Below are 27560 nucleotides of genomic sequence, written 5' to 3'. Positions count from 1 at the left end.
CCTGTTTGAATAATTAGTCAATTTCAATGAATTTCTATCCATTCTCCATGGGCCTAGAGATACCTCCCGCCCTCTCTAATTGAACGGTGTTAAGATAGTTTGCATTTGCAACTGTGGGCACCAAGTTTGATACTGAGGCCAATCCAGACTTCTTTGTTGTGTAGATTCCTTTAACTGTCTTGCAGCCATGTCCACTTCACCCATATTGTGAATTGCAATTTAACTTGGTCTCTCCTCTGGCCAATCCTAAACTCCACGAAGGCCCCTCCCCCTGACCTTTGTTTCCTTTGTATTTACCCACGATGTGAACGTTTCCTATAAGAATCATACACCCATCGTCTCATTGACTGTATGCTTGGTAACTTTGCTGCCTGTATCTTCCCCTGATCAAGCTCTACATTCAATCAAATATTTTGCTGTCAGAAGTGTCCTAGAAATAAGTTATTCACCACGGACATCAATTAATAAAAACAGAAAGTGAATCGAAATTTCGAAGCGTTTAATCGTGATGAAGAGAAAAACTAAAAGCAGTAATTTCAACCAATACAGGACAGAGGTCTCAATCAAAGCGTCCCGTTACCCCGTGCCAAAGTGTGCTTGAGCATGTGCAAACGAAAATTGCTTGGGTCGCTGTAGCTGGCGTTGCAGTGCAGACACACGCAGGGCTTCTCCCCAGAGTGAGTCCTCAGGTGGATCTTCAGGTTGCCTTTCAGACTGAAGCACTTCGTGCATTGGTCACACTTGTAGGGCTTCGCCCCGGAGTGAGTCGTCATGTGGTTCTTGAGGATGTTATTCTGACTGAAGCGCATCGTGCATTGGTCACACTTGTAGGGCTTCTCGCCGGAGTGAGTCCTCATGTGGATCTTCAGGTTGCCTTTCAGACTGAAGCACTTTGTGCATTGGTCACACTTGTAGGGCTTCTCCCCGGAGTGAGTCGTCATGTGGTCCTTGAGGATGTTATTCTGACTAAAGCGCATTGTGCATTGGTCACACTTGTAGGGCTTCTCGCCGGAATGAGTCCTCATGTGGATCTTCAGGTTGCCTTTCAGACTGAAGCACTTCGTGCATTGGTCACACTGGTAGGGCTTCTCTCCGGAGTGAGTCCTCATGTGGTTCTTCAGGATGTTATTCTGACTGAAGCGCTTCGGGCATTGGTCACACCTGTAGGGCTTCTCGCCGGAGTGAGTCCTCATGTGGACGATCATATTGGCATTGTAGGGAATAACCTTTCCACACAAGACACCGGGCCGGCCCTTGCTGCAGCCCTGATGCCCAGTCAGCTCCTCAAGGCGGAAGAGCCGCACACTGCAGTTCAGGGTCTTGGCCACGCTGTGGTCAGCTGACAGCGAGCTCAAGGCCTCCGCATCTGACGCGGCAAAGAGGGTGTCATGGCCGTCATCCGCCAGAGGGCCCTCCCCTTGTCCGTAGAAGCTCAGGATGCGCAGCTCCCCGCTGTGCATGGAGCCAGGGGCGTCCACACGCAGACTCTCCGAGGTGGCGCTGCGCTGCGTGCTGCAGTCTCTGATGTCATTTTCTTCTTCAGAGAGGAAAACAGAAAGAGAGAAAGTGATGTTTTTAATTAATTGTTTTCACAAAAGGTATACAGTATGTACTTTGTACACACTTGTGTGTTGGAAGAATTATATTTTGACATTCTTTCTAACTTCTATTTGTTGATTATGCATTTTCCTTGTCGCCCTTTGGATGGTCAAGATGGATGGCTCCTGCTGAGAAGGCAGAATCAAGTACATTCTCAGTTGATCAAGGTTGTTTTCTTGCATAGATGCAATGTGTATTACCAACCTACGGCGGGCATGCCTCCACCAATATCCTCTTCAACCTTGATTGAAATGGTGTCTGGGGTCTGCTGCTTTCCACATAAAGAAGGAAACACACACAAGACATATTCTTTCATTTTCACAGAATAGTTGTCAATCCCCACTACCGACAGATTAGGCGTTTTCACACTGCCAAGCAGGTTCGGTCGTGGCTTGGCACGCCCTGCAATTTCAATGTCTTGCCTGCGTTTTTTTTTTTTGATTCAAGACCCTCGCATGCAAGAATGAGTTCACATCTGAATGTAGGCTAAAACGCGATTAACTATTTACAAGTGCAAAAATGCCAACATATTCTTCATTCTGCTAACCAGCAGTTCCTCGCTGTGACTGGACATGTGGGAGGAGCCAGGGGCGACCACACCCAGAATCTCTGAGGTGGCGCCACACTGAGTGCTACGGTCTCCGAAGGCATCGCAGACTTCTGCAGACGGAGACAAAAAGGAAAAATTAATTGTTTTGATGCATTATTTGCATAAAGGGAGGCATTGCGTATTTGTACACGTGAAAGAAACTCTTTAAATGTCATATGTCATATTGACAGAGGGTTTAAAATGTGTACTGCTGACATAGATTCCAAGTTTTGGAGAGGGACGTCTCCTCCAGCACCCTCCTCCCTAGACTCAAAGCTCAAGTTGTTGGCCAGGTTAAGGACACTCAACGAACACCAGCGCAAAGTGACCTGATCACCACATGACGAGCAAGGCAAGCGCAATAATTCTATTTTGACACTGAAAAGCAACAACGTGTCCTTCCCTCTAAGCTGATCAGCTAACATTCATACATTATGAATTCAGCAATGTTTGAGAATGGTAAACCAGCTCATATGGCATCTGTCTTGAAACCCTTCTGGGCTCTTGACTGATTTCATCTTTGAAATGCAACTCCCAAGTTTGACTCATGTTTTAGCAGGGCGCTGGTCATTATGCTTTTCAAAAGAGGACCAGGCTTTTTAGCGCAGGTAGAATCAAGTACATTCTCAGTTGATCAAGGTTGTTTTCTTGCATAGATGCAATGTGTATTACTAACCTACGGCGGGCAAGCCTCCACCAATATCCTCTTCAACCTTGATTGATATGGTGTCTGGGGTCTGCTGCTTTCCACATAAAGAAGGAAACACACACAAGACATATTCTTTCATTTTCACAGAATAGTTGTCAATCCCCACTACCGACAGATTATGCCTTTTCACACTGCCAAGCTGATTCGGGCACGGATTGGAACGCCCAGCAATTTCAATGTCCTATGTAAAACCGAGGGGTAAAATCCCCCTTCGTCTTGGAGCTGGCTTTCTTGGTAGACCGGAGAAGGCGGGCCTACACACGGAGAGTAGGACTCTTTACAATGAATGCAAAATATATTTACATATTTTTTGATTCAAGACCCTCGCATGCAAGAATGAGTTCAAATCCGAGTGTAGGCTAAAACGAGATTAACTATTTACAAGTGCAAAAATACTGAAATATTCTTTATTTTGCTGACCACTTTGCTGACGAAGCATTGTAAGGAAAGTTTGGCAGGTACTTTCTCTTAGATCGACCATCTTTCGTCATCTTTAAATGCGACTGCATCACCTTCTCTCCCATGATGGTCAGCATCTTGCGGATTTCACCGTCTCTCCAGTTACAACTATTCATGTTGATATCGCTGCATCGTCTCTGTTGTAGAGACAATGCAGCAACACCTCTACCCAAGCCTCGCCCCTAGAACCGAAAAGCTGTCTTATCGCATTTACATCAAAATGAAACCGCCAATATGTGTAGGGTCAGAGAGGGTTAATAGGGGTGCAAAATAAAGCCTGTAAATTACCTCGCTCAGTGTAAACATGCGGATCACACAGGGTAAAAGTTGGGCATAAGACGGGCATATTTGGAAGTGTAAAAACGTTTGCTGAATCATAAAGGTGTGTGCTTTCAATGGGATTGTTTTAGAGTTATAACAAAGGAAGCCTCTCTTTTGGAGTGTGAATGAGAAGATTATTTCCAACCTGCACACTCAGCTCCTCACGGCAGACCAGCCGCTCGCCGCGCTCCAGGCTCTTGGCCGCGCTGTGGTCCGCAGACAGCGAGTTCAGGGCCTCCACTTCTGACGCGGTGAAGAGGGTGTCATGGCCGTCCTCTGCCAGTGGGCCCTCCCCTTTTCCGTAGACGCTCAGGATCTTCAGTTCCTCGCTGTGGCTGGACATGTGGGAGGAGCCAGGTGCGTCTACACCCAGAATCTCTGAGGTGGCGTTGCGCTCAGTGCTACGGTCTCCAAAGAATAGAATAGAATAGAATAGAAAGCCTTTTATTGTCATTGCACGAGTGAAGTACAACGAAATTTTTAGTAAGCTTTCCCAATTGGTGCATTCGAGAAAATAAATAATATATAAATAGAACAAGAACAACAGTATACCAAATAGAAATGTAAATAATGTAAAATAAATAATAAAGTAAAATAAAGTAAAGTACAATACAGCAGTGGGAGGTTAGGGGGGGGTCAGTCAGTCGGGGGTCAGTGCATGTGTGTGTTCAGGGTGGATACAGCTTTAGGGAAGAAGCTGTCTCTGAACCGTGAAGACCTGGTTCTGATGGACCTATAGCGCCTGCCAGAGGGCATCAGGTCAAACAGGTGAAAGCCAGGGTGGGAGCTGTCCTTTGTGATTCTCTCCGCTCTGCTTAGGCAGCGGGAGATGTATATGTCCTTCAGGGAGGGGAGGGGGCAGCCAGTGATCCTCTGTGCGGTGTTTACCACTCCCTGGAGTTTCTTCCGCTCTGCCTCAGTGCACTGTGAAAACCAGACTGAGATACAGAACGTCAGAAGACTCTCGATGGTGGAGCGGTAGAAGGTCACCAGCAGCTTCTCTCCCACGTTGTTCCTCCTGAGCACCCTGAGGAAGTGAAGCCGCTGCTGAGCCTTCTTGACGACCACCGCCGTGTTGGCAGTCCAGGAGAGGCCAGCAGAGATCATGGTGCCCAGGAAGCGGAAGGTGTGGACTCTCTCTACACAGTCACCGTTGATGTAGAGGGAAGCCGGGTCTGCTCTGCTTTTCCTGAAGTCCAGGATGATCTCCTTAGTTTTTGCGATGTTCAATGCCAGGTTGTTGTCTGAACACCACGATGTTAACTTCAGGATCTCATCCCTGTAGGCAGACTCGTCTCCCTCTGAGATCAGTCCAACCACCGTTGTGTCGTCCGCGAACTTCACTATGGTGTTGCTGAGGTGGGTGGGACTGCAGTCGAAGGTGTACAGAGAGTAGAGGAGTGGGCTCAGCACACACCCCTGTGGAGAGCCTGTGCTGAGGGTGCGGGTGGAGGAGAAGTGGGGACCGAGTTTCACCTTCTGGGGTCGATGTGTCAGGAAGTCACTAATCCAGGAACAGGTGAGCGGGTCGAGACCCAGAGCTGACAGTTTGCAGACCAGGATAGCCGGGATGATGGTGTTGAAGGCTGAGCTGTAGTCAATGAAGAGCATCCTGACGTAGCTCTCCCGGTGTTCCAGGTGACTCAGCGCAGCATGAAGGGCTATGGCAATGGCGTCCTCGGTGGATCTGTTCGCTCTGTAAGCGAACTGGTGAGGATCTAAGGTGGGGGGAAGGAAGGCTTTTATGTGGTGTAGGACCAGCCGCTCGAAGCACTTCATAATGATGGGTGTGAGTGCTACTGGGCGGTAGTCATTTAGAGTGACCGGTGCCGATTTCTTGGGTACGGGGATGATGGTGGTGGACTTCAGACAGGCTGGGATGATGGCCTGTGTCAGGGAGAGGTTGAAAATTGTTGTGAAGACCTGTGAGAGCTGGTCAGCACAGCCCTTGAGGACCTTCCCAGGAAGTCCGTCTGGTCCGGCAGCTTTCCTGGGGTTGACTCCACTAAGCACACGTCTCACATCCTGCACCTGTACAGTCAGTGAGTGGGTGCTGTGAGCTGGTGGGGGCTGGGGTGGTGATGAAGCTGAGGTCTGTGATGTCCTTGATGTCTCGAAGCGGGCAAAGAAGAAGTTCAGTTCTTCTGCCAGCGAGATACTTGAGTTCACAGTTGTGGTGTTGTGTCCCCTGTAGTTTGTCAACTGTTGAATGCCTTGCCACACCTGCCGTGGGTTGTTTTCAGAGAGGTGGTCCTCTATTTTCCTCCTGTAGTCCGCCTTTGCCTTCTTAATTCCCCTCCTCAGGTCGGCTCTAGCAGCGCTGTACTGCTCTCTGTCTCCAGACCTGAAGGCGGCGTTGCGGACCTTGAGGAGCGTCCGGACCTGGCTGGTCATCCAGGGCTTCTGATTGGGGAACACACAAATGTGTTTGTCCACTGTGACGTTTCCCAGGCAGTACTTGATGTAGGAAAGTACAGATTCTGTGTGGACAGCCAGGTCCTGGTGTTTAAAAACATCCCACTCGGTGTGTAGGAAACAGTCTTGTAGTTGGGAAAGTGCATCCTGAGGCCACGTGGTGATGGTTTTGGTCTGTAGTGGTGCACTTCTCCTGAGAGGGGTGTATGCAGGGGTAAGGAGCAGAGAGAGGTGGTCTGACTGGCCTAAGTGAGGTAGTGGTATGGCTCTGTAAGCATGTTTAATGTTAGTGTAAACATGGTCCAATGTGTTTTTCCCTCTGGTCGGACACTAAGGCACAAAGGCATCGCAGTCTTCTGCAGAGGGAGAAAAAAAGGAAAAATCAATTGTTTTGATACATTATTTGCATAAAGGGAGGCATTGTGTATTTGTACACGTGAAAGAAACTCTTTAAATGTATGCAACATTGACACAGAGGGTTTAAAATGTGTACTGCTGACAAAAATTCACCGTTTTGGAGAGGGCCGTCTCCTCCAGCACCCTCCTCCCTAGACTCTAAGCTCAAGTGGTTGGCCAGGTTAAGGAAACTCAACGAACACCAGCGCAAAGTGATCTGAGCACAACATGACAAGCGAGGCAAGCACAATAATTATATTTTGACACTAAAAAGCAACAACGTGTCCTTCCCTCTAAGCTGATCAGTGGCGGCTGGTGGTTTTTAAAGTGAGGGAGGAAGGACTGCGCGCTTGGTTGCCATTGGCCTGCTTGCACTATTGGTGTATGGTGGCATAAGAATGTGAGACTCAAGTTGTTTCAGGGTGTTTTGGTGAACTACAAGATAGCAGGGAGGGAGTTATGTGAACAAAATGTATACAAAGCCACCAGTGGCATCACTGTAATTTGAGAAGGAAAGGATGCAAAGCATATTAGTCAAATCAGGCCTACTATTGATTTGTAAAAGTAAATCAAAAAATCTGGGCCTATCATTGGGCCTATTTTTGCCCTCACTGACTGAAGTTATTTAGCTATGTTTAATTTCAGTTACAATTGCTTATAATGCTACCAGTAAGTCATGCGTACCTAGCAAACCATGTAGCACTCACAACACTGACGTTGCCATTACTTCTGGTGACCTTGATTTTGGGAAGTGGTCTACCTCTTTCTTTGGTCGCTAACTTAGCACTGTAACTGAATGAATGGAATGCTTTTTGTAATAAGACGTTAACAATGTCCTCCGTTTCCAATGTTTCCATTGTGCATTTAGGATCTCGCTATCGCAGATTTCACTTGCTCTGCGTCTCTCAGATTGAGCACCGCGGCAATGCAGACCGGGTTTGCTATCGACAGCGTTGCCAGATTGGGCAGATTTCCCGCCCAATGATAATCTTTCCAGCCTAACATGGTTAAAAGTAGCCCAATTGGGTGGGAAATCGGACCAATCTGGCAACACTGCTCAACATCCAGGGATCCTGCTTATTGGTTCATAGCGCAGACGGATAGATTTTTGCGCGAATCAGACCCCTTAAGGTCCCACCCACTCAGAGGAGGATTTTCCTCCTCTCTCCCATTGAAACCCATGTTATCCACCAGCCGCCAGTACTTTCGGGGAAATGAATGGGAGTCAACGGAGGCGAACGGAGGCCGTACCTCCCTGAAGTAATTGGCGATAGGCGATAGGGGGTGCTAATGTCCCTTTACCCAGGGAAACGAACATTATATATTCAAAGGCAATAAAGTAGTCATATTTAAGGGCATTAATTCATTACAATAGTCTGGGCAATCTACATTTTTTATTCTCAACAATGTTAGGGAGGATCTTCCTTTTAGAACCAGCAGTTGGCTGAGTGGTTTAGAATCTGCCCTGCAATACGGGAGACCTGAGTTCGCGTCCTGGGTACGTAATTTAATTCTTGCCGTTGACTTATTTTTGTAATTTCCTTTATATCAGAGAAATTAGGCCTAACAATTTACTTTTTATGTAATAAATATGTCTTACAATATCCCTATAACCCAAATATACTTTGCAAAAACTCATGGTAAAGTTAATGTTAATATTAATGTTACTGATAAGCCTTTGTCACAATGACAAAGTCACTGCATGGGAAATTACAGCCACATAAATTCCATTCAGGTGAGTTTCGCGGCAGGCAGCCAAGAAACTCACCACTGACCACTGACCACTTCTGTTGAGAAAAAATACTATGGTCAGTCAATTTAGAATATTCAAAGAAATGGAAAATAAATGACTTGAAAAGTTTTTTTTTATTTCTCCAGTATTCCTTCCTAAAGCCCTGATTCGGTGGGGATTGAACCCCGGACGAACGGGTTTTAGAATAATTTGCGTCTCTCTCGTAGATCGCAACATCTTTCAAAATCTTTGTTTAATACAACTGCATCACCTTCTCTCTCACATTTCACTTTATCAAGTTAGAAGTCAACTGCTCATGATCATATCGCTGCGTTATCTCTGTGGAGATCCACCCCTGGAACAGCGGAGCCGTCGCATTTACAACAGAATGAAACCCAATAAACCACCAGTGTGTGCAGGGTCCGGGAGGGTAAATTGGGGTTCTAGCTCACACGCGGAAATATAAAAATGTGCTGCTCCAAATAAGCAACAAAGTCAGTAACGTGTCAACTGTGTTGTCTGTGTTGTTCTACTAAGCGGACGCTTGATGGTGACGTATTACGACGTGATGACAAAAAAATACTATTTCATTCATCCAAGCATAATGATTTGTTATTCTTATATTTCATAATTTGTGTATGGCTTAGTCTTAAAAGTATCATGTTTGTGTGGTATGTACAAGAGCCTACCGTGGCCAGGCCACAGTTGCGATTGCCTAGTGTGAATACAGGCCAGAGAACAATAGGGGCCAGTTGAGCACGGTTAGGTGTGAAAAAGGCCAACAGCTACGGCCAGATGGCCTGAAATCGGCTTTGTGGCCTTACTTATCTATTCAAATGCAAATGTACTGGCTGGGGGAGGGGAGGTGTGGCAGAGAGAGCGATTGAGAAAGCAGTGAAAACAGACCATTTAGTATTCAGTTCCCAGGCAACTTCTTCTCATGAGGCAGGAGGTGACCACACAAACATGATACTTTTAAGGCCATACACAAAGTATCAAATATATTAAAGAATAGCAAATCATTACGCTTGGATGAATGAAATAGTAACAACTGGTCCATAACATCAACGCCATATTTAGTGCTGTTGTAGTGGAAAACAGTTTCGGGCATTTTCTTGGGGCCATTGTCAGTTGAAACTGTCTGGTGCATTGTACTGAGGAGGCTGACGTTTTTGCGTGGTTTTCCCTGGTAAATGGTGAGTGTGGCTTCCCCAGCCCTCAGCACCTTGGAGGAGAATCTTTCCATCTGTGCCTTTGTTCACGGGGGCATCTCTGGTCTGATTCTATTCATTGTGCCAACAATGGTGGTTTTGTGCGCCAAAAGAGTGTTTGCCAGTGGTAACGAGGTAAAGTAATTGTCTGTCGTTACATTTCTTCCTTTCTCCAGGAATGGCTCCATCAGACGAAGCACAACATTATCTGATAAGTGCTGTCCAGATGGCCTACTGTTGTCTTTCCCTAGATAGGGATGGGCATTCAACATGTATTTGGTTTCAACATCAGCGGCTACCCAGAATTTTATGCCACATTTATCCAATTTATTTGCCATGTACTGTGTGAAACGACAGCGCGCCTTGGTGGGGAACAATTGTTCACCAACTGTTATGTTCTCCCCAGGCATGTAAGAAGCAGTGCTGTTTTTCACAAATCGATCAAATGTCTCCGATATCATGGAAAATGTGTCCTCCAGAAGGCAGGCAGCCCTTGTGCTCTTGTCATCAAAGCGCAGATAGCGCATGATATCTCTGAAATTCTGGCGAGACATTGTTTCCTTGAAAACCGGATTTCCCATTTCAGCAGACCAGAAGTCCTCCAGTTTTTGGCTTTTCCCGCCGGCAATACCTCTCAAATAAACGAGACCCACAAATGCTTTTTTTTTTTTTTTGATTTTAAAATCATGTTGCTAACCTATAAATCCCTACATGGTTTAGGCCCAAAATATTTAACTGATATGCTTCCACTACATCAGCCTTCTAGACCACTAAGATCCTCTGAGACCAATCTGTTAATTATCCCCAGAGTAAACACAAAACATGGGAAAGCAGGATTTAGTTACTATGCAACAAATAGCTGGAATAAACTCCCAGAGGATTTAAGACTTGCCCCAACTCTGAGCACCTTTAAAACAAGACTGAAGACTTTTATGTTTGCTATAGCTTTCTGCTAAAATCTTAAATACATTGCACTTTCTAAAAAGCTTTTTTAACTTTGCCTTTATTTTCTATTTTAATACTAAAATGCCTTTTTCTATATTAACCATTTCTTTGCATATGTCTTTCTTTTACTTATCTATTATTTTATTTTATTGTATGACAATGTTTATATGTGAAGCACTTTGAGTCTGCCTTGTGTATGAAAAGTGCTATATAAATAAAGTTGCCTTGCCTTGCCTTGCCTTTTAGTTGGTCCATTGTCGCATTGAACATATGAGCATTGTTTCGGTCAGCTTCGGCCTGAGTATACTTTAGAATCTGTTCCCACATTTCCGTGTCAAGCAAACAGAGTAAACTGCTCAGTGGATCTGTGATATTTTCCTTGGCGCGAGGTGTGGGCCCTGGAGGTTCTCTCATGACATTGGCCTCTGTTGCTCTGCCTCTCGAACGGCCAGGGGGTTGTTCAATCCGTATGGTACCATCTCGTGCTTTCTCTTGCATGGATGGTGATGTCTCTTCCATGGATGTGGTCGCCTCAGGTTCTGATTCTGAACCTGAATCAGATTCTATAACAGCGCCACTTCCATCATCAGCTCTCTCATCATCACTCTCTAGCTCGCATGCCAGTTCCTCTGCTTCTCCATCAGATTCCCCCTCTGAAATACTCTGTACCTCGGCCAATAATTGCTCTGGCGTCCAGTGCCTCCGTATGCCTCTGCCTCCAGGATGCATTGTAAAAAAAAAAGATGCATTCCAGAGACACAGACTGCTCTACTAATTTATAGCTCTTTGTATCTCAGGGAATGCAATTATAATAACAGCCACACCCACAGTGTATATTGTCTATGCTAGGGTACTTACTTATCAACAATTTGCATTTAATAGTATAACGCCCACCAAGTTGCGCCGCTATTTTTTTTATAACAGTACAACAGGTAGGATTCAAGTGGGTTCCCCCGTACAGTAGGGTGACCAGACGTTCTGACCTGTCCTCTTTTTGAGACCTAAAAATGTGTCCGGGCGGAATTTCAAAATTGTCCGGGATTTTATTAAAGCCTGAAACATGTTCACATCGAATTTGCGTTGCGTTTCTCTGGGTCGTTCACAAACTAGTTAGGCTACGCCCTCAATCCCCTACTCACTTCTATTCGCTTTGCATTTGTGGAAGTGAGAAGGGGGAGTGGTGAAGAAGAGCCTTCGGATTGCATGGTTTGATTGTAGAGTTATCCTCATGTTTTGTATTTATTTCTTTACTATTATTGTTTTATAGGGACAAACAGCATTGCACTGAATGCCACATAAATATATAATTATGTTTTTGCACGTTTTTAACATTCAAAATCCAGGGAAAAGTATTCATATGGTTCATCTACGTCACGTTTTCTGGAACGCCGCCATTTGCACGACCAATCTCGCCAAGTATGACCGCCCACACCGCTCATCTGAATGTTAGAGAGAGACAGAGATTTTATCGATTTTAGGCTCCGATCCATATTTGTTATCCCTAGTTTTTTTTTAGTCCATTAGTATGCTTGCCTCAAATCAATCTTCATGACATATTTATTTAGTCCACAACCCCTCCCCATACAGTGGAGATATCTTGAAAGCGTTCAAGAGCACTGATGCCTACCAATATACTGTGGCTGGATGGGTGAAGGACGCTAAAGTGAGGCACTTTGCCACCAATAATCTTTATCTGAAAAGGGCAAAGTTAAGTACTATATATTTGTGACTTCTTGTGAACAGTTTGTGGTGGGTTACCATCATTGATCGTTGAAATCAGTCATCAAATCATAGACGATAATTTCGCCGGGGACGCTTAGGACGAGTTTTCTTCAAGATTAATTTTGTACCCACAACAAAACCCGATTTGAATTATTATTGATTATTTTGGACAATGAATGACGTATTAATACCAATACTCTTTGGCTGGGACGATGTCAACAATGGGCATATGGAGCAGAACATAGTGGGTCATATGTCAACGTTTTTTGTATGCATTTTATTCATTAGTAAGCTACATGGATATGCCACAGAGATAACGCAGCGATATGATCATGAGCAGTTGACTTCTAACTTGATGAAGTGAAATGTGAGAGAGAAGGTGATGCAGTCGTATTATAATAATAATAATAATAATAGATTCAATTTATATAGCGCTTTTCACGTACTCAAAGCGCTTGGTACGTGGTCGTATTACGTAATACGACCACAGCTGGTCGTATTAAACAAAGACATTGAAAGATGGTGCGATCTACGAGAGAGACGCAAATTATTCTAACACCCGTTCGTCCGGGGTTCAATCCCCACCGAATCAGTGTTTTAGGAAGGAATACTGGAGAAATAAAAAAATACTTATGTCATTTATTTTCCATTTCTTTGAATATTCTAAATTGACTGACCATAGTATTTTTTCCTCAACAGAAGTGGTCAGTGGTCAGTGGTGAGTTTCTTGGCTGCCTGCCGCGAAACTCACCTGAATGGAATTTATGTGGCTGCAATTTCCCATGCAGTGTCTTTGTAACAAAGGCTCATCAGTAACATTAACTTTACCGTGAGTTTTTGCGAGGTATATTTGGGTTATAGGGATACTGTAAGACATATTTATTACATAAAAAGTAAATTGTTAAGCCTAATATCTCTGATATAAAGGAAATTACAGAAATAAGCCAACGGCAAGAATTATATGACGTGCCCAGGACGTGAACTCGGGTCACCCAAATTGAAGGGCAGATATTAACCCACTCAGCCAACTGCTGGTTCATAAGGATATAGGAATGGAGTGTTATTGATAAAATATCCACGATAACAATATAGGCATATCTCAATTAATTGAATTACTTTATTTGCATCATTTAATCTTAAACCCTTAGTGAAAATATAGGCTGTTTGTACTTCATATATGTACATTTATGACAAAATCGTGAGGACTAGGCTTGTGACAAACACACACATGTGGCGCTCGCGCGGTAATAGCTCATTGTTGCCACATAGTGATCATTATGTGCAAATGCACATCCTCTCATTCAAATGACTTAGGGGTCATTTGTCCCCTCTTGTGGCGCTAGTAGTAAGTAAAAATGGCCTGGCGTTTCTAGTGTTAAAAACCTTTCATCTTGACACTATTTAGGTTTTGTTTGGTGTACAGTAAATCTCAGGGATGGTAGCAATGATTTAATTGATTTCTGCGTTGCATAATCAGTGTGTTCTTTTACCCTCGTAGGACTAGGGAGAGTGTCCCTGCACTCTTTTCCCCCTTCAAGCCCTAGAAGGGGGTGTTGGCTTGGGGAGGGGCTGGAGTCCTGAGGGCCCTCAACAAAAGCTCAAATGTAAGAGTAAGTCAGTGCCTGAACATGTTGTCCCTGACGTGATGTCATGAATTTAAGGAGCATGATGCTGTGCTCCCAGACGAGGAGGGGACCCGTGACCAGGAGTCAGGGAGAGACGGCGGGGGAACTGGCAGGTCGGACCACTGATGGTGTTGTTCTCTGAAACCGGTTTGCTTCATCTCTGGTGATTGCACTGGAATGCACATGGCTTCTTGTGTTATTTATAAATCATCTCTGTCATTGACAATCAGTGTTTTTGGCCGTGTGTGTGTGTGTGTGTGTGTGTGTGTGTGCGATAGAATAACATGCATTTCCAAACTCCTATTTCCACAAGGTATAGCAGTAAGTAATCCTATTTCCACACAGTATGCACATAACGGTGTTAGAGAGAAGCAGTGCCTGCATTGAACTAGTTCCCAGAGGGACACTCTCTTGCTCTCTTCTTCCTCCATCATCCTACAATTGTCTCCGCTTCGCTCTCGCACCCTCAAAGATAATGTCATGTTCTCTTTTATTGAGGTCACCCCTTCGGCGGCAACGTAGAGACGGTGGACGGCGTGGGGTTCTGCGCCTGGCCCAGATCCCATGATCTGGGCCAGGCGAACCTGCTCTGGAACCTGAGAGACTCTTCAAACCTGACCTCAGTCCACCACGGAGCAACAGGAGACTTAAATAAAGTAACACTTTGAGCTAGTCAAGTCCTTTATTCATCCCTTTTTAGGGGGAAATTCTTTCTCTGCTTTTGACCCATCCGGGTCAGCTACTGGGCGGACTAACTCCTTGACTGTGAAGGTTTGTAAATCACTCATATTTTTCATAACTAGTTGAGAAAACACATTGCCATGGTGCTGAACATTTTTTCTTTGCAGGAGGTGAGGCTGCCGTGTCTGTGGAGGAAGTTTTGATGTTCGCAACTGGACTGAATTCACTTCCCCCATCTGAATTGGAACCATCACTAAGAATAGAGTTCCTGGATGACTCTCCATTCCCAATGGCAAATACATGTTGTGAGGGACCGGCGTGGTCGCCCCACGTATCTGGGATACGGCCAACCAGATTCAGAGAGTGTGGTCAAAAACGAGGGCAATTGTCTCAGGACAAGAAAAGTGAATCTTTATTTTCTCTCTTGTACTGGCCTCCCATCAAGCCAGCACCACCTTCAGCCCCCAAACACCAAATGAGCCAGCCCTTAAATAGGGAAATGAAGTGGACCAATCAAGGCCGTATGGGCCAGACCATTAGTTGGGGGAACACTCATATATATATATATTAGAGCTGTCAAGCGATTAAAATATTTAATCGTGATTAATCGCATTAATGTCATAGTTAACTCACGATTAATCACAAATTATTTTTCTATGCTAAATATCCCTTGATTTTTTTGGCCCATAATTCTTCTCATTTTAATTCTCTTATCAACATGGTGAAGTGCATCGGCTTGCCTTGTGCAAAAGATTTTTTATTGATAACAACATTGGCATATACTGATCAAAACAGGACGATACAAAAAGAGCCTATAGTGCAATTAAACGACTGCTTTGAACAAATGTAATTTGAACATAGCAGTCAGGCTACTGCTTCTTCGTTTTGATAAATAAAAAATAATAAAAATAATAATAATTCTTTCAATAAAATAATTGCGTTAATCGCGCGATAAAAATTTGAACGCCGTTAAAATTGGTTTGTGTTAACGCCGTTAATAACACGTTTAACTGACAGCTCTAATATATATATATATATACACACACATATACACACAATATAATAATAATTTCTCTAATGCAAGACTGAGAAGGGGAAGGATTTCACCTTCTCACACATGTTCAAACCCATTGAAATTACCACTCCTAGACATGTACACTGTGTTTAAGACAAAAAAAAAAAAGGGACATTGGACTTAAATTCTCCAGGATTTGGATGTTTTTAAGCCATGAGATGACCCCTAGGGACGCTGAAAAGGTGGTTCTTTGTTGTTATTAAAGGTTAAGAATCTTTATAATGTAAAGATATGAGGGTTTTCTCTCAGTTAACATTTTAGCCATTCTATTTCAGACAAAATAAACAAGGCCAAGAAGTTTTGTTTTAATACTTAAAATGTAATAAATATGCATTACTTTGCTATTATTTGATTCATTTATTTCATCAAAACACTGGGTGACATTCAGACAGACGGCAGTGTTCCACAGCTACAAATCAGATTTCAGGGCATATTAAAAAACATCTTAAACACTCTAAAAACAATAGCAGGAAGAAAAGAAAAGGGTTAGGGTTAGGAAGAGAAGAGGCAAACCCATTCACCTTTTGCGCTGAATTCACCCTTGCCCTCCCACGCCTCCTCCGATCACTCCTGCGGATGTTACACCTGCCCTAGCAAGGGAAGATCCGAGTCACCAGGCTCCATCTTCTCCTTCCCCCTCCTCTTCCTCACTACTCAGTTCTTCTTATCACCAGCCCCGCATACACCCCTACACGAATCGCAAAGCCACTATGTGGTCCCTCCCGATTAGAAAATCCATAAACATCATGGGCGATTCGAATTCAGCCCGTATCCCAAAAGTAAGACCGGACACCAAACTCATTGTTTTATCGGTTGGCATAAACAACCCTCATTAATTTCTAACGTAATTTATCTGCACCACATCAGACCCTATTAACACGCCTTAATTCATTCATCACTATAAAATACACACTTTTCGAAATACACCATTCTGAATTTCACACAACTCATGACGACATACATTGGACAGCAGACACTGCATCACACGCACTTCAACATTGGCTGTGGGAAAAAGAGTTTCCTCGACGCACATGGTTGTTGTTAAAAAGCATATTTTTACTTAACACATAGCACAACCGTCGAGTCACTTGCACAACTCAAGCCTCCCTCAATTCTAAGGCTATGTTTACACGATGACTGTCTGAACAGAAGACGCAAAAGTGGCGTTGAGTCTTCACTTTTTATTCCGCGTTTAGAGGAGAGGAAATCTGCGTGCATACGGTGACGCAAAAGTGTCTGAGCCATGTCTGAACGCATGCGTAGAATCTTCCTTCTCTTATCCGTGTCGCCAAAAACCAAAAAGATCCTTCTCTGTTCAGTAATACTATCTGTAAATATCCTGTACATTTCGTGGAAAAACTCCTGTATGCTTGTTAGAGCTGCCAGAGCAGCTTGAAGGTCCGATGCATGGAAATAATCTGACATGTTTGTTGTACTGGCACATGTATGTGACGTAAACGCGTACGCAACGTGAGCAGATCTGAGCAGTGTTTTGCGTCTTGGCCGTTTAGACGGAAACGCTAAGGCGGAGCGTATTCAACTTTTCCACCCTGGAGGGTGGTTTCAGATTTATGCGTTTTCATGCCCCAAAAACGCTGTCACCGTCTAAACGAAAGGCACTTCCGATAAAAATTTTGTCGTTTTCACCCGCAAGCGTCCTTGTGTAAACGGGGCCTAAAACTCTGGCCTTCTTAAGGAGCACCAGAATGGGTGTGGCTCAATTAGCCTATTAGACTATTATGGCTAACAGCCAGACAGGAATATGTGCATCTTTTAAAACATGGTTTAAAACACTGAAGATGCCATTCACATCTCCTTCCCCCTCTTTTAAGCTTGCAAACACGGTTCCAAGCGCAGTAGATAAAAAAAGGTAAAATATTGTGCAAGTAATAAGTGTTAAATAAACAGTTCAAAGAGTCTCTCTGGTGACCGCCAATCTTCATTCCAAGATCACTCCTTCTTGGCCAAACACTGCACTCTTCACAGTACACAGGCCCAGCTCTGAGACTTCCTCCATCCAGACCTCCAGACCACCTGCAAAATCCGCTCAGGCCTCTGCAGTTCCAGCAAATAACTTGGCCTCTGAGCACTTTCCCTGGGCTGCAGACTGGTCCTCCACGGGATGTCATCAGGAAGTCCTCAGCCATTACTGTCCTCCGCCACTGCTGTTCTGTTAAGGCTTGGCAATAGCTCCCCACATGGCTCACGTCAGCAACAAGGAGTTCCCGAGCTATTCCTCCTTCAGGCATTGGCCAACCCCAAAGGACAGCAGTTCAACTCCACCAGTGATCTCCCCTCCCAGCAGGTCTCTTCGTCTACCTGCTCACCCTTCCCTGCGGCTTCCACCATGAAGCTCCTCAAACAATATTTTCCGAAATGTGGGTCCCCTCCACTCAGCTAGAGGAATCATCCCACCACTGCCACCAAATGTGAAAAAGAGTTTTCTCGACGCACAAGGTTGTTGTTAAAAAGCATATTTTTACTTTAAACACATAGCACAACCGTCGAGTCACTTGCACAACTCAAGCCTCCCTCCAGTCTAAAACCCTGGCCTTCTTAAGGAGCACCAGAATGGGTGTGGCTCAATTAGCCTATGAGCCACAGCTGCAGACTATTACGGCTAACAGCCAGACAGGAATATGTGCATCTTTTAAAACATGGTTTAAAACAATGAAGGTGCCATTCACATCTTCACAGGCTGGATCAGTTAAACTTCGGGCGGGGACTAAGTCCCAACAGGGACACCCCCGTCCCCAGGAATCTAACATTCTGAACCTATCCACCATCTTCCATCTGTCAGAAACGGAAACTCAGCTGCTGGAGAGTCCTGCCCCTTTAGTCATGTGCTGCTTCAGAAATTGTAAATGGGCCATTCAAATTGGTTTCACATCTTTTGTGGAAGGACCAGTCAAACTGGTTTCACTTGAAGAAATTATCCAAAAATGCATTGCAGTTCCACAGTTGCTCTGTGTGTGAATGAAATGCATCCATTTATGTACAGACACAATTATTTATTTTCCAGACCTTGGGGAATGTGTGATTGAAATGATGAATCAAAATGTGAAGTGCAAATGTTAATAAAATATCTTGAAAGTGTATCTCTGTCTTTGGAAAAAAAGCCAATCTTGGAAAAAGTCTGCAAGTGTGTTGAAGTTTACCAAAATGAGAGAAACCTCAGCAGTCCTCTAGAATGAATAAGATTTTTAATTGATATATCTCTAAAGATAAGAAACAGGATATCACCACAGAACCTCAATTTAAGTTACACAAGCTAGAACAAGTTGCAAAACAGCTACAGAACAAAAACAAAATTCAGCACTAAAAAACACATATGAAACATTTCACCAAAATGGGTCATTTCACGCTTTTGGAGTCCTCATCCCTATCCTTTAAAGAGCCATCAGCACAAACAAACACACAGATGAAACATTTCACCAAACAGGGACATGTCATATGTGTCTCTGAAGGCAGATGCCCTGTAAGCTTTAGGAGTCACCCGCCGCCCCACCACCCCCCAAAGGTCAAAGGCCACGCATCATATTCAGAAAGTTTATCCATACATGCCAAGAATTGATCCACTAAAAAACATATGAAACATCTCACCAAACGGGTCATGGTACGATTTTGGAGTCCTCATCCCAGGTAGTCAGAAACTGCTTTCTTCTGAGGGTCATCCAGGCGGTTAGCTGCTGTCTCAAATACCCTCCGTACAACCTGGCTGCTCACCTGGGGGACGTTGCACTTTTGCTGGAGCTTTATCAGATCACCAGCTGCATTGTTAATTGGCTTACCGCGGGAGGACACAAAGAAAAAATCATCTCCATCCTTTTCATCCTGCTCATCTCGCTTACGTTTCCTTTCGCCATCAAGGAGCTGTGGCCGCACTTTGTTGTAATATTTCTCAAACCACGCCTCCTCCTTCTTGGACAGGACAATTGAGACCACAAAATGTGCAGCCGTCTTGTGGTCCTTTACAAAAACGATTGAATCATCATCTGCGTGTTTCCGTTCAAGCCATTCCTTGACCTGTAACAAAAAGAGGATATGCCATTGATTAGGAAATGTAAGGCTAAAATGTCAGGGTAAATTTATCAATAGAGCACATAAGAGCACAATAGAGCAGTAACACTCACCTTCATGCTCTGCACCACACATGGCCGTTGGCAGTGTCTTAGTATGACAATTGCCTCAAGATAGTATAGCACAAATATGCACTCAGTCCTCAACCCGGTATCACGCCATTGCGTGCTCCTGCGCACGAACGTTAATCTATTGAAGCGTGTTCCCGAGCACGATAGTCCGACTTTTTGCGTGTTACACAAAACGAAATGTAAACCAATGCATTCTGAATGGGAGTGTTCTAAGACAATTAACGTTCTCCACAAAACGCTACGAGAGAGAGAGAAAGAGAGAGCGGGAGGGACAGAGAGAGAGAGAGAGAGCGAGAGAGAGGCTTCAGAAAGGGTGTGCGCAGATAGTACAGTGCACCCTAGTTATGTTTATGCCAAAACCTATATATATAATTAGGCTATAATTATATTATTTAGCGTGTAATGAGACAATCTATAGCCAAATTGTCGAAGATGCCCGAGAATCTTTCGGGATATCAGCATGGGAAATCGGCGAATCAGACCCATGAATCTATTGTAGCGACCCTGGGACAGTTAAATAGTTTGTGTGTTATGTGTTACATTATATTTCGTTGTCCGTTATGCCAGTTGTTCTATGTGCATGTATTGTAATGTTATTCTTGTCAAACAGCGTGTGGGGCGAATCATTAGGTCAGCTGGGGGAGGGCCTTGGAAGAACAGGAGGGTGGGGGCCTGCACGCGAGTGAGACCGTGTTGCCGGGGTAACCGGGGTTTGTTTGGGTCCGGTTTTCAGCTGTTGGTTTCAATGTTGTTACAATGTTACGGGTTTCAGTGACCTGGTTTTTGGTCCATTAAAACTACCTTCAACTAATGACTCGACATGATTATGTCACCGGCGAGGTCGTTACACTATAAAGAAACACGTCATCTCAAGCGGGAGAGAAAGTTTGCGGTGCTGGTTTGTGTCACCAACCCAGCAACCCAGTCGCCAAGAAAAAACGTTGACAGTGCACGTTTCCATGAACACTGGATACGTAGCATTTCAACGTAAAAAATAGCGTGTTATACCTACAGTATCCACGTGTGCCGCTGTGGAGGCGGGTTTCGGGGTTTGGGACACGATTGTTTAGGGGGGGGGGGGAGACTGTTGTTGACCGGGGAGGGGGGGGGGGGGGGGAGACACGTTTGTTGAGGGGGGGGGGGACATACGATTGTAGGGGGGGGGGACACACGTTAGTTGAAGGGGGGGGGGGGGGGGGACACGTTTGTTGAGGGGGGGGAGACACGTTTGTATCCTAACAACAAAACAAGTTAACAAAAGCCCCATTTGTCAACTGAGAACCCCAATTCCCAGAATCCCCCGCGGCTCCGGAACACGGCGTAGCTTATATTAATCTTTATTATCTGAATGGGAAATGCAATATTTTAGGACAGATACACCATTAAACGCGTTTCTAATTACATTTCTAGCGAGAAATGTACATTTTCCTTACATAATCTTCAGTCAGTGAATGTGTATGATCTTTATTAATCTTTATTATCTGAATGGGAAATGCAATATTTTAGGACAGATACACCATTAAACGCGTTTCTAATGACTTTTCTAGCGAGAAATGTACATTTTCCTTACATAATCTTCACTCAGTGAATGTGTATGATCTTTATTAATCTTTATTATCTGAATGGGAAATGCAATATTTTAGGACCGATTCACCGTTAAACGTGTTTCTAATAACATTTCTAGCGAGAAATATACTTTTTACTTGCATAATCTTTAGTCAGTGATTGTGTCTGATCTTTAGTTTTATAGTTATTAGGATTTGATCGGCTCGCTCGCATGTTTCAACGACGTCAGGTTGCTTTCGCTAAACTAGCAGCTCACGTGCTTCCTGCGTTTGTGTTATTAAACTGTTACTTTATGTAACTTTTAATGATATCATCTTGTTAGAAACACGTATATCTGAGAGCCAACCCAGTCGCCAAAAGCATACGTTGACAGTGTACTTTTCGTGAACACTGGATTACGTCGCATTTCAACATAAAATAGCGTGTTATACACACACACACACACGCACGCACACGCACAGACACACACACGCACACACACACACGCACACACGCACGCACACACGCACGCACGCACACACACACACGCACACGGTCGTGCGCAGGAGCACGCAATCGCGTGACACCGGGTTGAAAGAAAGACGTCAACTCTGGAGTGACCGAAAATTTGCGGTGCTGGTTTGTGTGACGTAAGTTCAACTATGATTGACTGCTATTTAAAAACGGTTGAATGCTTGAAATACTAAGATTATGGAGTTGATAGTGCAAATAATTATATTGCCGTTGTCAAAGAATATTAACAGGTATTAACAGCTAATAACAGATAACAAAAGCGTTGCTTCATAGGCTAATGTAGGCCTACGTCGCCACCTGTCCCTCGGGTAGGCTAGCTAGTTCGTTAGTAATTGAAATTGAACAATGAGAAAGGCTTAGATAAGTACCATACACAGCATCATGTTAGAAGGTAATTTACACAATGTAGTCGGCTGTTTGTAAAAAATAGTTTGTTTTTAGTGATTTACTTTTTTCTCCCTGCAGCTTCAAATAAGCATCATACATCTTAACTATCTCTCTGCCAATGCTAATATTTTATATCTATAATCTTTCTTATCTATCTACTATCTGTGTATCTAATCTGTTTTGTTTATCTGTCTATTCGGTTTGTCTGTGTCTTTGTAAATTAGGTAATCTTTCAATATGCCAGGCAGCACATGTAAAACATGCCCCTCCTGCAAAACCATTCTGCCTTGCGCTAAAAAGGTTTGCAGCCACTGCAAAATGGTCCAGCCTGTAAAGGAACGCCTCAAAATTGCCTTGAGAAAATTTGAGGCTAAGCGGGAAGAGTGGGTGTCTTCCCGCAAGAAGAACCACAACATGGCTGTTGTCAAGCAGGAAATGTTCCTCCTGGTATGTAAACAATTCAGATTAATTATGTTCTACCTTTAACTGTCTGAATCACTATTGCTTTGAATAGTAGGTCTTTTTTGATTACTACAGGCAAAACATTAACATGCTGTGATTTCCTTACAGCTCGAAAAGCTTCAAGCAGCAGGATATAAACCTGTCCTGCTGCTTGGAAAAGCCACTAAAAAGAGCCATGTGGTCAAGGTGTTCACACCTCATTGCACCTTGGCCACATTTGCGGAGGAGTCCCTCAAAAAAATGGGCTCCATCCATGAGTACATTTGTCAAGGTATGATTCTTTATTTTTATAAATTCCACACACCCTCTGCTTTGTTTACCAAAATACTAACTGCATCTTGTTAATTGTCCACCACATTCATTTTTATCATGGAACTATTGCTACAATTTTTTTGGTTGCCATTTGCAATTTAATAACCCTTTGCAACACTTTTCAAACTTGCACAGGATGGACCCCTTTTGCAAGTGGGACTGCAGAGGGGCCAGAAGAGGGCAGGGGGACCACTCAGGTGAAGACATACAGGAATATCTATGACAATTAAAGAGGCTAATCCTATATATTGTTATATACTGCATATATACTCCAATATATTATGCTACAAATTACAATATACTAAGTCAGCTGTATAAGTGCTAACCTCTTTTCATGTTTGTTAATGGTTATTTATGTGTATAGATGTGTATAGATCTGTATGGTCTTAATTTCATATTTTTTAAAACTGAATTTACACTTGCACTGTTGAAGTTCCACTGTTGGACTTTGAGTGAGTTTTATCTTATGTTATCTTAGATGGACATGGACATGGGAGAGGTGGAGGACAGGGCCGTGCAGGTGGAGGAGGGGGAGGAGGTGGCCCTGCAGGTGGAGGAGGGGGAGGAGGTGGCCCTGCAGTTGGAGGAGGTGGCCCTGCAGGTGGAGGAGGGGGAGGAGGTGGCCCTGCAGTTGGAGGAGGTGGCCCTGCAGGTGGAGGAGGTGGAGGAGGTGGCCCTGCAGGTGGAGGAGGTGGCCCTGCAGGTGGAGGAGGGGGCCCTGCAGGTGGAGGAGGGGGCCCTGCAGGTGGAGGAGGGGGCCCTGCAGATGGAGGAGGGGGCCCTGCAGGTGGAGGAGGGGGCCCTGCAGGTGGAGGAGGGGGCCCTGCAGGTAGAGGAGGTGGCCCACCCGGACACGGAAGGACCAGGTATGGATTTTTCAATTAAAGCATGCATGAGAAGGTACTAAGTGTCATACAAATAAACATCATTGCCTGAATGAGTAATATTTTATTTTCCATTCCAACAGCGGTCTCTACTGTGCAGAGGAAGTGGAGGAGAAAAGGTATGTTCAGAATGTCTGTACAGATCGAATTGCTAATTGACTACTATTCTTTTCACCATAGCATTACATTTATTGTAGTTATTTTGGAAAAAGGACTGTAATAAGAATGTTGGTTATGACCATTTGAGTCTTTGTTTGAATACCTCAACATTTCTTTCCTACAGAGCATCACAGCCAGAAGGGGCTTGAAAAAAGGAACAAGACTTTACCGAAGAGTAAGATGAAATAGTTTGTAACGATCAGAGCACTGACAAACCCTTTACACAATTTATAATTATGGAATTGTAAATTATTCTCCTGTGTATTCATAGCAGCGATTACAGCATTAATACAGTATTAATAATTACTGTTATTGATTTTATATTTGCGGTATTTTATATTTGCCAGTGGATAAGCATAGATGGTTTTGTTGTGAAAAACATGTTTTTTATATTTTCAGATTGCCCCTACCATATTGGTCGTGACTCCTTCGAAATAAGGAGTTACGGGAAGGAGAGGATGAGAAAGGTTTGACAGACCCATAAAGACCCAGCAAAAACACATGCGTGATTAACTGTAGGAATGACATTCTCGCTGATTGATCATGAGCATGCATATTAAGTGCATACTGTAAATGTAATTTACTCATGTATACAAGTAATTTGCATAAATATTTTGGAATAGTACCGTCAATGCATTTTGTCTATCAAACTCATAGGCTAACACTGAATTTATTATCTTACTAATGAATTTATGGTTCCTTTCCTTGATAGGGCATTAAAGAAGTCCTTGTTGATTGGCAGCCTTGCCCAGTTTGGTATGTATTTAATTTGGTTTCTTTCTGTTTCACTGGGTTTTTTTAAACCACTTCATTGCTTTTCCGAGTATTCTATATTATACCATATTATTTTGCACCATCTTGGTGCAAAATAGCTGCTGCTATTTTAACGTTTAACAGTAGTTCTTCCACCAAACACACTTGCCAACCAGATTTCCTATCAAGTGGTTTCATCATTCCCTTTCTTATGTGTCATACACTATTACATTATTAGATCTTGAATTATTAGAAAATGACTTGAAAGTGTGGTATTGCTCAAGAACAAAAATGTGCAAAGATTGGGCTTGATTTGTAATTGCCTTTATAGATGAGAATCAATATAAAGTAGGTATATACTGTGTGTTATGTAAGTGGAGTTCGACCAATCATCACAAAACGGTTAATTGATATATTATTTGTTCTCTTTTCAGTGGGAAGGAGTGGGCCAGGTCCTGGCAGCCAAAAGATTTGAATTAGTCCCCCTGCCCTCTTCAAATAAAAACATATTTTCAGTCTTTCTAGAATGTGGTGCTACTCCTGATACATGATTGCCCTGCCATTCAAATGTGGTCACTAAGAGCTTAATGACACACACACACATATATATATATATATATATATATATATATATATATATATATATATATATATATATATATATATATATATATATATGTATGGACACAACAGTTAATATAAATATGAATTCCAGTCTGTAGGCAGTACATGGTGGGTAAAGTTAAAGTAACTCAAAAGTTGTGGGCTGAAGGGTCTCTAGCTAATAGAGTAGTAGCAGCAATTAATTGAGTATTTAATCCATTCAATGTATTTAAGATATGCATCCAGGTATAATTGCAAATGGCTATATTGTATAGAAAATATTGATTTGAAACATACAAGTGCAAGCAGGGCCTACTGAATGTCAATTTAGTCACAACAGATTATTAAAATATTGTGCTGATAGATCTTTATTCAACACCAAAACACCAGATTCTCTTGGATGATTAAGTTAGCTGCTACGTCAAACCAACCATGGTGTGGTGGTGGTTTCATATATGTGAAAGGGCATTCAAATATAGCCTACTACAATAATAATAATAATACATTTTATTTGTAAATCACTTTTCATAAAAATAATCTCAAAGTGCTACAACAAAACACGAAGGGCAATAACACAATAAAATAAATAATAATCTAAGGACCATAGGTGTTATAGGTTGTACCGATGAGAAGGCTGTTACAGTAATCAAGCCTGGAGGGGATTAAGGCGTGGACGAGTTTCTCTGCGTCAGAGAAGGTGAGGATTGGGCAGAGTTTTGATCAATGATCAATTAGGAGGCCGGAGCCCTAAAGGACAACCCTGTCTCATGAAAATTACGTTCCCAGAGAACTATTCGGCATTCTCAATTACGTTTGTCTGAAAACGTATTTTGTCTCGACAGAAAAACATGGTGGCTAAGCCTATGGTGGTTGCTATGGACGCTGAAACTAGCAGCCCGAATGCCGTTTAAAGCATGGAAATAAAACCATTGTCTTTGCTGATTATGTTATTTTATGGAACCGTGTAATGATGTTATTTTTCCACACATAAACACAGAACAGTCTGTTCAACCCGGTATCACGCCAAGGCGTGAAATAGATACATTGGTCCACCTCGCAAGGAGTGTTCAGTGTCACGCTATGCCTGACCAAAGCGTGAAGAGATACACGTTTCTTCCGCCCATCTAAATGAATGGAGGAATAGCACCAATAGGGGTCGATACGTTCTCCCAGCATTTGGGGGAAATGGTTACGTATATATATATATATATATATATTAGATTAGATTAGAAAACTTTATTTATCCCAAAATGGGCAATTTCGTTCACAGTTTCCAGTCTCACATAATAGATTACTTAATAAATACAATATATATATATATATATATATATATCCAATATTTTAGGACAGATTGACCATTAAACGTGTTTCTAATAACATTTCTAGCGAGAAATATACTTTTTACTTGCATAATCTTCAGTCAGTGAATGTGTCTGATCTTTTGTTCGATAGTTAGTTTTATGGTCTCCCTAGCATGTTTCAAAGACGTCAGGTTGCTAGGGACGCGACGATCTAGTTGTGGGCCAGCAGAGGGTAACATTTATACCGAATTTGGCCTGTAACCAAATGTATGATATGCTATACGTATAGCCTAGTTTATATGTTATAAATATTTGTTATATGGTCTGGTTATACCTGAACTTGGTTAAAGATGTTCAATGGTCAGATACAGATCATGTTATAACGATAATTGAATAAAAGTTATGGTCTACTTATAGATAGAATATTACACGACGTAATAATTGTATACATATAATAGCCTATATTTTAATATTAAATTAATTAATTACAATAACGGCTTTAAACATGTGACATGCCTACGTTTTTTGGGCCTTTTCTTTTCAATGGGCCTGCGTCAACGTCACGTGACTCTCGGCAAACCACGTTGGTTAAAGACGGCAATGGAGCTTGGTTAGGAAATAGAAAGATATACCATGAAAATATCTTCCCGTAACGGGGCAAACAAGGTGTCATTTGTCATCTACGTTTCGAGGCGATTGCAACGGTGCCATGCATGACCATATTTGACTATGTTTCAGGGTAGTAATTAGCTGTCGATTTTGGAGGCCTTTATAGATAATAACCAGCTATAGATTTGCTACCCGATGGAGTTTTCTGACAAATTACATGTTATTTAGCATCTACATTAGCAGCTGAGTCCAATGAGATCAAGCTCGACCTTGTGCCACACAGAGATCATGCCCTAGACCATAGGTGTACCATGTAAAATACAGGGGCCATGTAGTGTAGGGGGCCGTGTAGGGCCGTGGAGTGTCATGCTTTGTGTCATT

At 43.1% G+C, this 27560-nt stretch overlaps 1 long non-coding RNA gene across 1 annotated transcript; it reads left to right on the top strand.

Annotated features, from left to right (window-relative positions):
* Positions 1 to 23936: 23936 nt before the first annotated feature.
* Positions 23937 to 25227, top strand: LOC115529045 (uncharacterized). The gene is made up of 4 exons (XR_003973443.1): positions 23937 to 24088; positions 24313 to 24380; positions 24626 to 24669; positions 25101 to 25227. It is a non-coding gene; the product is annotated as an uncharacterized LOC115529045 (long non-coding RNA).
* The last annotated feature ends 2333 nt before the right edge of the window (positions 25228 to 27560 follow it).

This window comes from Gadus morhua, chromosome 17, assembly GCF_902167405.1.
Source record: "Gadus morhua chromosome 17, gadMor3.0, whole genome shotgun sequence".
NCBI lineage: Eukaryota > Metazoa > Chordata > Actinopteri > Gadiformes > Gadidae > Gadus > Gadus morhua.
The sequence above is the reverse complement of the archived record's forward strand: the minus strand, read 5'-3'. Positions and strand labels throughout refer to the sequence as shown.